Source organism: Dermochelys coriacea, chromosome 5 (assembly GCF_009764565.3).
Source record: "Dermochelys coriacea isolate rDerCor1 chromosome 5, rDerCor1.pri.v4, whole genome shotgun sequence".
In the NCBI taxonomy this organism is placed as follows: Eukaryota; Metazoa; Chordata; order Testudines; family Dermochelyidae; genus Dermochelys; species Dermochelys coriacea.
The window spans coordinates 66429005-66442340 of NC_050072.1; the positions used below are offsets into that span (position 1 = coordinate 66429005).

Consider the following 13336-nt stretch of genomic DNA (forward strand, 5'->3'; position numbering starts at 1 on the left):
TGATATTTAATAGAAAAGCTGTGATCAGAGTTATAAAAAATAGTTTTGATGATTTCATTTTTGTAAGTATCGTTTGATATCTCAAATTAATCCTCTCAAGCATAGCTAGCATATTGTTTAATGGTATCAGTGAGCATTTGGATTTCATTATTATAAATCCCTCTCTAATCTATTTTCTGGACAAGGGGAAATATATATAGTAGCAGGAGAATGCTAATGCAGAACTTCAAAACAAACAAACAACATAAAGTGACTTATTCTGACATTTTTCAGATATGTGCATTTATTTTTCCACACTTGAGGACTGTTTGCAATACAGGATTGGTACATTAGCCATATGGCCTTCTGTTATCCTTTAACAGACCAAACTGTACATTATTACGTTGCACTTAAAAATAGATTTCAGTATACAAAGCATTAGAAACTGTACTGTAGAAAATAATTCTGCACAAGCAGGGAGATGTACTCAGTGATTGAATAAGTTCCTGCTATTTTTACTTGTTTTTATTTTCAAAAGTTTTTAAATGTTTGTGATATGAGGGGATATAAGGCTGTAAAGCCCCATAATAATTGACCAAAAATAAAGTCTGCACAAATGGAGAGTGCTGTACCTGTTTTAATTTTATGTGGACAGTAGAAGGGTATATTGCACAACTATGGCTGCTCCTATCTGTGCTCAGAAAGAATTTGTTTCTACATGTAACAATACAGGTGAGCCAGTGCAAACTCTTGGGAATCATCATTTGCCACAAGAATTTATAATTAAAATCACAACCCTCCAAAGAAAATATATTAGGCGAGAGCCTGCTCTTCGTTATTGCTTGGGGAAGTTGAGAGTTCCTTTTCAGTATTAAGTACAAGTCACATGTGGGATTATTTTTTATTAAATTTCTAATAATAAAGCTTGTGTATGTGTGGTTATTTTTTTTAAATGGAAAACAGTGAACCCCTGAAGTTGTTTGCCTGCTACATGCTCTGTTCTTTGTCACGAAAATCCATTGTGGTAACTGCTTTAACTTACACAACCTATCTTTTCAAGTTTCCAAAGTAAGGTAGAAGAAAGGGCTTGGGGAAAGATTATCAGTATTTCTATTAATCTCAATAGCTCTACTTTTTGTCAATAACTGATGGGATTGTTGGATACTACTAAAGTTGTTAGAAGAGAGAGATTAAAATAAGTATGACAAAATACCATCTGGTCTGTCTTCAGTACTTGTTGTACTGAGTGCTCCAACCTTTTATTTTTAACATGCAAAATATTTCATTTTTCTTCTGTGATCAAAAAAAGCTTCTAATTTAGCTTGCTTGTGATAATCTCAGTTTGAGTAGGGAAAAATGTAATCTGATATAATTCTCTCTAAACCTTGATTGTGCTTTTCAAGCAGATTTAATGTTGAGCTCTCTGAACAGCTTTAAAATATTTTTAACACTTCAGAAATTATCCAAAAGAAACTTGTCTTATATGTGCCAGGACTTAAACTAAGAGAGGGATTTTCAACTGTAAGAATATAATAGATGCACTTTTTTACAAAGTAGAGTACACATAATGTGTAATAATTCAGAATGAAGGATGAAATCTATTCATTTAATTCATGTCATCTGGCACTTTCTCAGTAATGAAAACAGCAGTAACAGTCCACGGATTCAGTAGCAGTATTCAGAGTTCAGTGTACTGTGTGACATAAGACATTACAGATGTACTTTTTTACTGGATATACAAGTATAAAATATTTGGCTGTAGATGTAGTAATGAATTATGCATATTGTAATTATTCAACTCTGCTCCCATTTGCATTTTCATTCTTTTCTCCCAAAGTACACATATATATCTGTACTGTACTTTTTCAACTGATTTCATTTAACCAGTTAATAAGCAAATTATGCTATTTTTCTCAGATACAACCCAAATGATAATGCTTCTGTATTTAGTTAAACAATTTTGTGGTCAGAGACCAAAGTTAAAGACCACTACATGTGGTCCAAAACACTTATGGGTTAAAAAATAAAGCCTATATGCAAAAAGAACAAATTCACAAATATAGAGTGAGATCTGTAAAAACAGTCATGTTTAGAAAAGGGTTATCAAATTAAATGGGAGGCGGGGGAGAATCAGTTTTTTGTTTTATTACTATTTATACTCCTAAACAAAAAACTACATTAAGGTGGAGTTATGGTTGTGGAAGTACATATGATGAAATTAAGGGTGAAAAAGATGTCAATTATTCCAAATACAAGCATTACAAAACCAGGACATTCAAAATTAAGGTTCAGTGTAAATGAAATCAGAATATTTTAAGGTATAGAAATGCACAATTAAGGAACTCAAACAAATTTAACTCTGCCCTGTAGGGATATGCAATGCTATAACCATGCTATTACGATTAATCTGTTTTAGTGTGAATGGATCCAGATTGAATTAAACTGATTTTTAAAAATATATTGGGAGGCGCACGGATTTCCCCCTCCCCCCCCCCATACCGTTGCTACAGGGCAGAGTTAATGTTGTTTGGCTGCTTGTAATGTGTGTGCCTTAATCCTGCCCTGCATATACCAGGTTGTAGTCCCTGCCCCCAAAGAGTCTAAAACAATTAAGAATAACAAAGGCCAAGGGAAAGAAATACAACTTGCAAGTGAAATGGTTGAGCTGACTATTTAATGCACATCTTTGGGGATGGTAATCGACTAAAAGAGGAGAAGAGGTTTATGGCATATGAGAAGTGAGAGAACAGAAAAAGAAGGAAAGAGATGGGAAGCAGTCATGGAAAAGGGCACACTGGCACCTGGATCTGTACTTCCCTTTCTGCTTTGGTTTCTAGGGGAAACTGAAATGTTTTGACCCAACAGGTCCACTGAGAAGGTGGAAGCCATATGGTTGGGGGCTGAAATGGGGCCAGTATTTCAGGGCATGAGCTCCCTAGGCTTGGTGGGAGAAGTCAGGCAAGATGCAGTTAGGACCTATTTTATCTTTATTTTAGGGTTCTTAAATGCACACTATATAGCTTTGAATTTTGGATGTACCAGGTTACCCTGTGTTGTTAAACTTGATCATTTAAAAAGCTGATTCTTTCCTAATAATGATTTTTTAAACTTGTTTTATCCACATGAAATGTTTTGGATCTGATATTTTTCTTTGCTTTACATTGTGATTAACTTACTGCATTGTTTGAAAAACCTAATATCTTTAAGTACAATTGGTGAAGACTTTTGGGGCAAATGTCATTTGGGACAAATGTCATTTGGGACAAATGACCCTAACTGTCATTTGTGCCTTTGAAAAAAATCTCCACTTTCCTAAGTATAGAAACCTCTGCACCCACCATTGGGCTTCAGAAGGAAGAGAACATGTGGAGGGCACAGAAGCTAAAATGCTTCTCCCACCCCTTCCTCAACAAAATAAATGTTGTCACATATTTCAGTGAGGTGGACGCACCTATATAGATTCACAGGTTTTTAACACTAGAAGGAACCATTGTGATCATCTAATATGACATCCTGTATAATACAGAGCATAGAACTTCCCTATTTTAATTCCTGCTGCAAATCTAATAGTTGTACTTGAGCTAGAGCACACTTCTAGAAAAAACATCCAGTCTTGATTTTAAAATTTCCAGCAATGGAGAATCCATCACAGCCCTTGGTAAACTGTTTAAATGGTTAATTATCCTCTCTAAAAAATTTTGCTTTTATTTCTAGTTTGAATGCATCTATCTATAACGTCCACCCTTTGTTTCTTGTAATACTTTTCTCTGCTAGATTGAAGGGTCCTCTATTATCATATTTCTATTCCCTGTGTAGGTACTTAAAGACTGATCAAGTCACCCCTTAACTTTTTCTATGTTAAGCTAAATGAATTGAGTTCTTAGAGCCTATAACTATAAGGCATGGTTTCCAATCATTTAATCATTCTTGTAGCACTTCTCTGAACCATCTCCAGTTTTTCAATGTCCTCCTTGAAGGGTGGACACCAATACTGGACAGGGTATTCCAATAGCAGTTGCTCCTGTGCCAAATACAGAGGTACTATAACCTCGCTATTGCTATTTGAAATTACCCTGTTTATACCATCAAGGTTTGCATTAGCCCCTTGGGCCACAGCATTGCACTGGGAGCTCATGTTCAGCTGCTTAGCCACCGTGATCCCCATGTCTCTTTCATGGTCACTGATTCCCAGGATACATTCTGTAATTATGGCCTACATTTGTTGTTCCTAGATATATGACCTTATGTTTAGTCATGTTGAAACACACATTGTTTGCTTGTGCTCAGCTTACCAAACAATCCAGATCGTTTTGTATCAGGGACCTGCCGTCTTCCTTATTTACCACTCTCCCAATTTTTGTGTTGTCTGCAATGCGTCATCAGTGACAATTTTATGGTTTCTTTCACAGTCATTAATAAAAATGATAGTCTAAAGCCAAGAACCCGTCCCTGAGAAACTGCGCTAGAAACATAGCCACTTGAAAATGATTTCTCATTTAGAACTACATTTTGGCAGTTATCTTTTAACCAGTTTTTAATTATATCATGTTTGCCATCTAGATTCTGTATTGTTCTTGTTTATTAATCGAGATGTCATGCAGTACCAAGTCAAATCCCTTACAGAAGTCAAAGGTAATAGTACTGATGTAATATACTTAATCAACCAAATTTGTAGTCTTATGAAAAATAGATATCAAATTAGTTTGAGAATATCTAATTTCCATTATCCCATGTTGATTGACATTAATTGTATTACCCTTCATTAATTCTTTAGGAATCAAGTCCTATCTCAGCCATTCCATTATTTGCCTCAGATTGACACCACACTGACAGACCAGTAGTTACGTGGGTTTATTCTTTTTAAATATAGGCACAGCCTTAGCTTTCTTCTAGTCCTCTGCAATTTCCCAGTGTTCCAAGACTTATTGAAAATCAACGTCAATGATCCAGAGAACTTCTCAATCAATTCTTTCACAATTCTTAGATGTAAATTACCTAGATCTGATGATTTAAAATATAGCTTTAGTTGTTGCTTTTTAATATCATCTGTATTTACTGTTGGAGTGGAAATTGTTTTGTCATTATGATATCTGCTTTTTGACACCCAAATATTTCAGTTCTGTATTTATTGAACACTGCCCCCTTTTTTTGCATTATTATTGACAATTCTGCCATTTTTATGTAGCCATCAGCTAGTACCATTATTAGGATGCCTGCTGGCCATAGGTTTCTTCTCTTACCAATTTTCTAAACTTCCTAGCTTCTAACTGATATTTACTGCTATCCATTTCCCCTTTCTTTACATTGGTTTATGTATTGCGTAGCTGTTTTCACTTTCCCTTTATACCAGCCTTGCTTTTGGATTGTGGCTTTTGAGGTATTTAGTGAAGTGTTCGTAAATAGTTCAATTTTTCTGTTTTAAATTCTTTTTCTGTGATGATTTGGCTCATAATTGTTTTCAACCCTGTGAATTTGCCTTTTTAAAGCAGCAAGTACACATACTACTGGTTTGAATGTTAATCTTTTTGAAGGATGCAACTCTGGATAACAAATCTGAGAGACCTTTTTCCAGTCAAAAGTGGTAAATTGGAGTGCTGCTCATGCCAGCTTTAAGTCCTCTGTGGCTCTACTATGCAGATGCAATGGCAAAATAGTGGCTGAACCACTCATTGCTGTTTTGATGTGAGGGGACTGGGTGGTGCATTGTTTTCCATATCTGTATGGATGTCCCAGGATTCAGAACTTTGAAGTAGAACTGGTTAGGCATTTTTCAAAAGGGTTTTTCATCAAAAAATGCCAGTTTTCTCACGAAAAGATTCAGTTTTGACAGATACAGATTCAGCTAGATGTTTGTCAAGTAAGGTTTCTTAAGTCCAGAGTGAAGTTTTGGAGGGAAGAAACAGGAGGGAAACTCCCTGCCCCAGAATAGCTAATAGCCCAGTGTTATGACTCACCTGGGGGTGAGGGTGGGAAACTGAAGTTCCAGTCCTTCCTCGGAATAAGGTGGTACAGTGGTGACTTGAACCTGACTTTCCCACATCCCAGGTGAGCACCCATTACAATTCCAAGAGGAGACATTGGGTATATCTATACTGTGGAAAAAAGCCCCACAGCAGCAAGTATCAGAGCCTGGATCAAATGAGTTAGGTTCATGCTATGAGGCTAAAAATAACAGTGTATTCTTCCCAACTTCAGCTGGAGCCTGGGCTCTGAGACCCTCCCCCTCATCAGGTTTCAGAGTCCAGGCTCCAGCCAAAGCAGGAAGTACACTGGTATTTTTAGCACTGTAGCACAAGCCCAAATCAGTTAACGTGGGCTCTGAAACTCACTGCTGGAGGGCGAGGGGGTCGTTGTTTTGCACTGTACACATACCCATTGAGATCCACCCCCAAACATGTCTAACTACTAGCCTATTGGCTGTTCTGGGGTGGTGGGTCTCTCCTGCCCCCAATAAAAAAAAAAACATCAAGAGGTGTCAATTTTGTCCTGATGTGAAATAGGAAAAATGTCTGAACTCTCAAAATATTGACAGGATGGGAAAATCATTTCCCACTCGGCTCTATTTTGAAGCTGAGATTTCTGCTGGATTTTCTGGCTCCATGTGTTTAGACACCAAAACACTCCTTTTTGCATTTGCCATTCTTTCTCATCCAATATGTTTTACACTGTGCCCATTCCTTCTTGGGTGTAACACTTTTCTGTAGATACTTTTTTTCCTTAGGAGGAGTTTTATGGTGCTTGAGTACTACAGTGATGATATACCTTAGAAATACAGTAGATAGATGTGGTCCTTGGTTAATGGGCGTGTGATTTGGGCATTACAGACCTACCATAATTTTCTAAGTGACTATAGAATTTGCAATACATTGTCTGTTGATTTTGTTGATAAGGTTAAAATTCCCAGCTTCCTGCAAAGATCTGCATGATAATTGGCTTGCTGTTGAAAAAAATAATGTACAGTATTTGTGTAGTCTGTCCACATGCAGTAGTGTGTTGACTATAAATGTTTTATGCTACTCAGAAGAGTGACTGTAAAATTGCATCATGGGATTTCGTGTTTGCATGTCATTGTTTTCCATATTTAATGTTTCCATATCAGTTCACAGGGAAAAAAGACCAACAACCTTGCAAACTAAACCTGGAAATTAACAGTCAGCGAGGTTTCTCCGTTTCATACGTCCTCATGACTTCAAAAACAAAACAAAACAAAAAAAAACCTGCAGGCTAAATTATGACATCATAGATACCTGTGCAACTCCATTGCCTTAACTAGTTTTGCATAGATGTAACTAACTGGGAAAGTAAAGTGAACAATTCTGTTTATAAGAAGAAATAGAATCCAGCTAGCATTCTCTTAGCTGCGTTGAATCTACAGAGCTGACAGAAGCATAAAAAAGAAAAAATCAGTACAGTCTGTTTTATCACTGTAGTAAGCATATGTGACTCTGACTACACACAGGGACAAGATCTGTTGAGCATTTTTACAGCATCATTTTTTCAGAGTATAACTACACCTTAAGTGCTGAAAATGACTATGATGTGACACAGAGAAAATGGATATGAAGATCTTTTATCAAAAATGTAAACCCTACAGGATTTGTTACTATGATCCAAATATAAGGCAAATACTTTTACTATTAAGCTAGAATCTCCTTGACTAATATAAAAAAGAATTCATAGGTGTTAAATTATTTAGCAGAAGAAACACATTGTACTATGAATAAAGTAGGAACAGATTGGAAATTACAAAGAAAAAATAATCAAACATGTAATCCAAAGGCAACAGAGCGCAAAGTGGATTCCATAGAGAATTTTAGGAACCTTTTTAGAAAAATGTAATGTAAAACAAATTGAATGATGTGTATTGAATTTGATTTTTTTAAACAGATTTTAAGTGTTTTCATTAGATTCTGAGTGGTTTGGATGATGATCGTGATTGTGTTGAAAATATAGTGATCTGTTTGACTCTGAGGGTAGAAAATTAAGACTTTTTAATAAAAATACAATCCTGACAAGGTTGAAATCTAAAGAAGATACTTAACTGAAGACAGTTGTAGCCCAATGGATAAATATATATGTAAATGTATAGGTATTAAATTGCCCACTTAGAACTTCCCATACTGTTCACTGAATCCTATGCAAATATTATAAATACATAGGATAAAATAATGAAAATGTTGAAGATAGATTTCAGACCAGGTTTCTTAATTAATAACAAATGCACTAAAAATTAGACATTATTTTTGTTTCCAACAATAGACAAGATCTCTAGAGGAAGAGTTTTCTCAAGTATTTAGTAGATCTGGCTGAGAAACTGAATTCCTTTTCCTCAAAAATTTGACATTTTGAAAAACGATGAAGTGCCAACACTTGAATTTTTTTTTGGAAGTGAAATTCCTCAATATTTTGTTTTGGAAACTAAAACAATCTCAGTAGCCCTGGGAGCTCTGGTTCTGTGTCAGCCCACCTGATTGTATACAGCCAGGGAAGAGGCCAGGAGGGTGACCTCTCAGGAAACCTGCCTAAGTTCCATCAGAATTTTTGTTGAAATTGACACATCTTTTCAGAACATTTTAAATGTTGACAAATCAGCATTTTCTGACCAAAAAACCCCTTTCTGTCAGAATATTTCCAACCAGCTCTAGCATTTAGTAACTCATTTCTCCATAAAAACTGGTGAAAAGTGACATAGTTCGCATGTACAGTATCATTTCTTTACTGAATTAAGCATACATTGGCTATTGGACTTAGTTTTAGTAATACATTTTTTAAAAGTTTAATCTTAATATGGTGATAAAGCAAATGATCTCTGTTTATATTTCAAACCATAATGTTGCATTTTAACCTGCACTGTTATTTTTTGCATTGATAAAAGATATGTACAAAGGCAGAATTCTTTTTATTTGATCTCTTTTGGAAATCCAGCATAGAGAATCATCTTGAAAGGAACCTGCTTCTGAGGAGGATGAATGTATTTTCTTGTATGTGCCATAGGGCAAAATGGAAACTAATAATCTTTTTTGTCCTAGAGCAATGTGTACTTGCTCTATAGCTGAAATGTAAAATTAAAGGAGTTAGGCTAGCCAGAGTGACAGGTTGGAAAGATGATTTTAAGATTTTGTTGGATTTGTGCTATATTTCACCACCGTTGCTTAGTTGTAACAGCATTTATTAGAAAAGCGCTATTAGAGATTGAGACATCTGCTGCCATTGCTTCATTCTTTTCAACTGTGCTGAACTGAGTGCTCAGCAGCTCTGATAGTTTCAGGAATGTGAGTTCTGGGGAGGCGAAGCAGTTGTTAAAGAACATTTATCTCTGCAGACATTTTGAGACTATTTAGAGCAAATGCTCATATTTACCTTCAAAAATTAGAAACTTCTCTAGGTGATTACTTGCACAAGTCTGGAATCTAGCCCAGTCTTTATATTAATTTGCTTTTGCTGTAGTGCACTGTAAGTTAACTTTCTATTATCTACAATGATGTGATTCTCCGAGTTGAGTAATATGAGTGCTTTATCTTGTGGCAATAAAGGTTAGCTTGTTCGCTGATAGTTTTGGCTTTACTTTGGTATTGCTTAATCCAGATTAAAGGGGAACTTTGCCTGTTTGCTCAACACTCTGAAACATGTGAAGGTAGAAAGCATTTGAGCAGGAGTAAACTGAAATACATCTGATGTGTTTATATAGGAAAACTGCTATGCACTAAAAGTGAAGGCCAAGATTTTAAAAAGTGACTAATTTGGGATGTCTCTGTTTTTTGGGTGTCCACCTTCAGACAGATTTTTTTGCTGCTTCCTGAAAATCAGCCCCCTAAAAGTGTCTCAGGTAAGAGACCCCAAAAATGAGGCAAAAAAAAATTACTAAACACACTTGAAAATCTGACCCTTAGTAACAAAGGGTGTATCCAAAACATTCTCTATTATAGCAAATATTTTCCAACCTTCGTTACACCTGATACAGAATAATCTATTGTACTGTTTCAACCTTGTACAAGCCACGATTTGTGGCACTGCAGCCCGTGCCATAAAACAACAACAAAAAATTTTTTAGCACAATTTGAAGTGGGGAAGGTGAAATAGAGAAGACTCCAAGAAGGAACTGAATCCTAAAAATGAAGATTGTGGGACATAGAATGAAGATGGTATTAATTACGGGAATGAGGCCAGGCAGGATAGGTATTTTTGTTCCTGAAGATTGTGAGGGAAAATAGATGTAATCTAGAAGCATTTTAATGCCTTAGAAAGTTAAACGACCTTTCTCTCTCTCTCTTTCTGTCCTGTACTTGGTTTTTCTTCAGTTTTCCTACTCAAGGTCCAATAACTTTCCTTTCCTAGTGTTTTCTGACGCTGGACTTGGTTCTTTTGGAAACAGCATTTGTTTTGTGTGATTGACAAGTATAGCTCTTTCTGGCATCATATGTCTTCACCACTTTTTTTTTTCCCCTGGACCTCAGCAACTGCTTACTGCATTTTTTTTCATGGTCTACTTTAGCTTTCAACCTTGCCTTCCTCCTCTTTTCTCCCTATATATCTAAATTGTGTGCTCAAAATAAACTGAGACCTATGAGCATGGAAAATAAATTCTCGCTTTCCATAGAGACGCCCCACCCAATATGTTGATACTAAAATCTCGAGGGGAAAAAATGGAATTTTTGAGAAAAGATCAATAGATCAGGAGGGAGGAAAAGACTTCAATGTGGTCAGCGTGTCATAACTCAGAATTTAATAGGACAAGTTAATTTTTGATAGAGTATTTCATCATTTGTGAATGTATTGATGCATTGCTCACTCATTTGAATGTGTTTCATACACAACATGGTTCAGTACTTGCCCTGTTCTGATTAAAAGAATTCTTTCAAGGTTAAAATTTAACCAATGTTCTACGTTCATTAGTGTTAGTGCATTTGAATTTGAATATTATGTGTTACTGGGAATTATAAAATATGAAACATCTGAAGTAAAGGAGTTTTAAACAGGTTTAAAGTTCACATGCCGTCCCGTGCACGTAATTTTTTGAATAACGTAATAGTTCAAAATGTGAAATGTATGCTTTTTAAGGAATAGCCTGTTAGTGATCTGCATTTTTCCTGGTTTTTAGAATTCTCAGCAAATAAAAATCCATATTATAGAGCACATCTTTCGTTATAACAAGAGCTTTGTTTTATAACTCTCTGTGGGAAAGTACTGTCTTTTACCCTCATTGGGCATTATGATTATCTTAACTAAAGCTTTGTTTAAAAGATTAGTACTAAACCACTCATATTACATAAAACGTATGTGGTATTTAAAAAAGAATAGTCCCCATCAAAAGTCTTCATTTCCCATTGTTCATAGTGAACCATGTGTATCTGGCAAGTTGTTTTGCTGTTTTGTAATATGGAGAGAGATGTGATAACAATAATCGCTAATTTTGAGAATATCATTGTGTTGTTGTGGCGATCTGCAGGACTGTTACTTTGAATGTAATTGAAATTGTGTGCTTGTGGTTTCTGCTGAAACCATATTTCACCCACTGTAAAAGAGCATTAAGCATTACAGAATTCTATTTCAGGCCTTACTCCACACAGTTTGAGATGCAGTCAGAGGTTCCATTTATATTGAAAGGATCTGCTTTTCTTATCTATGTTGACACTTAAGTTTTCAGCTGCTTTTGTTTCTGCTTCATCACACTTCTCTCAAGAAGCCTCATTAGACATTGCTTTCTGAACATTTGATATGACTATCGTAAATGGGTCTTATCTGGCTGATAACGGTGATCAAGATGATAAAGCTTTATTCAGTTTTGTTTCCTTTATTCATATTAAGAAGTTTTTTTGCTTTGTTTCAGTGTGTGAAAGATTGAGCACCAATGACTTGCAGCTTCAGTTTGTTTGCTGTAGATATACTTGTTGGAAAAATGTAACCAAGGAAACATAAATGCTCAAATACCATGTTGATGGGAATAAGTGAGAACCTAGAGAGATTGTTTTGACAACTTTCTTTATTGATGTAGCATTTTAAATAATTCATGAGTACACAGTACTACAAAAAGTTAGTTACTTTCCACCATTGTCCATTTTATATTTTCTCCTAAATTTGTTTGTGTTTTATTTAAGGAAAGAAAGCTGAAGCAAAGATTATCACTTAATCGTGAGATGTTGTATGTAACACAATATCTAGTTATAAAAAAGTTTATGCTGATTTTATTTAAATCTTAACCCTTCGTAACTAGCCAGACTGTGATCACTCTTTTTCTCATATCTATATATGTTCACCACCCTTTCTTGAAGTAAGGGTGTGTATGCCAGTGTGAAGAAAATACATCACGCTATTCAGATTGATTCTTTTTTGAAAGTACAGTTACTTCCTGATTAGCAGAAAATATCCCTATTCTTTTTTAATGTCAAATTAATTCTGTAACAAAAAGCTTGATCCTACTTTTAGTCCAGAGTCCAGTTATCTAAAAAATGTCATTAGCAATTCTGTCTCTCCTTGTGCATCACAATAAACCACATTACATGCACCTTATTTCTGGTTGGTTATTTGAAACATTTAAAGATACCATCCGTTTGTTTGAACACTTTTTTCACCTATAATTGTTACAGTTCTCACATAAGATTAACAAAAATAAGAATTTTTCTCTATTTTTTATCCAATTCATTTACTTTGTGTATTTAATAGCAGTTGTTCTTTAGACACTTTCATTATCTCAGTATAGCCAGTTTCTATGTAAAACATTTTCTACAATAGGAAGATATGGCTGTAAAAACAAAAACAAAAAAAAGTCAAGCCGGTTTAATACCTGAAACTGTTTTTAACTCTGTTTCAAATTGACTAGATATCAAGTTAACAGTGTCCTTTTTAAGTTGAAGTGTTAACGATTGTTGGCAATGATTATACAATACATTAATGATGTTGAACATAGTGGAGGATGGTGAATAGTTCAATTGTTGTATGAAATGATTTTTTTTTCTTCAAGTACAATATCTAAGTGCAAATGCTGACTTTATAATGAGGCAATGTGGCCATTTCTGTCAGTGAATTTTGTTTTAATGGATAAAAAGTTTAGATTCCCCTCTGCAAAATCATTCATTTTCAGTCATTTTTGCTAAACTTAAATTAACTGGTTGTGTAGCAAAATGACTGCTTGCGGGCTTTACAAAAATGCCTTCCCGTCAACTCACATATACATTTCAAGACACAAAGTTCTGCATTTTTTAATCCTGCCAAAAAATGCTGTCTGTTACTTTTTCATGCTGGAGATCACTCCTGGTTTTGCTTTAAAAACTAAGTGCAGCACTATGACTTTCAGACTGTTGTAGTCCTGAACAATAAATAAAATAATTCTAACCCTTACATGGTTCAGAGGATTGTGTAA

General features: G+C 35.2%; 1 protein-coding gene across 23 annotated transcripts in view; it reads left to right on the forward strand.

Annotated features, from left to right (window-relative positions):
- PAM (peptidylglycine alpha-amidating monooxygenase) overlaps nt 1–13336 on the forward strand; it is a 212775-nt gene that overhangs the window by 123568 nt on the left and 75871 nt on the right. The gene's annotated exons all lie outside the window — the stretch shown is intronic.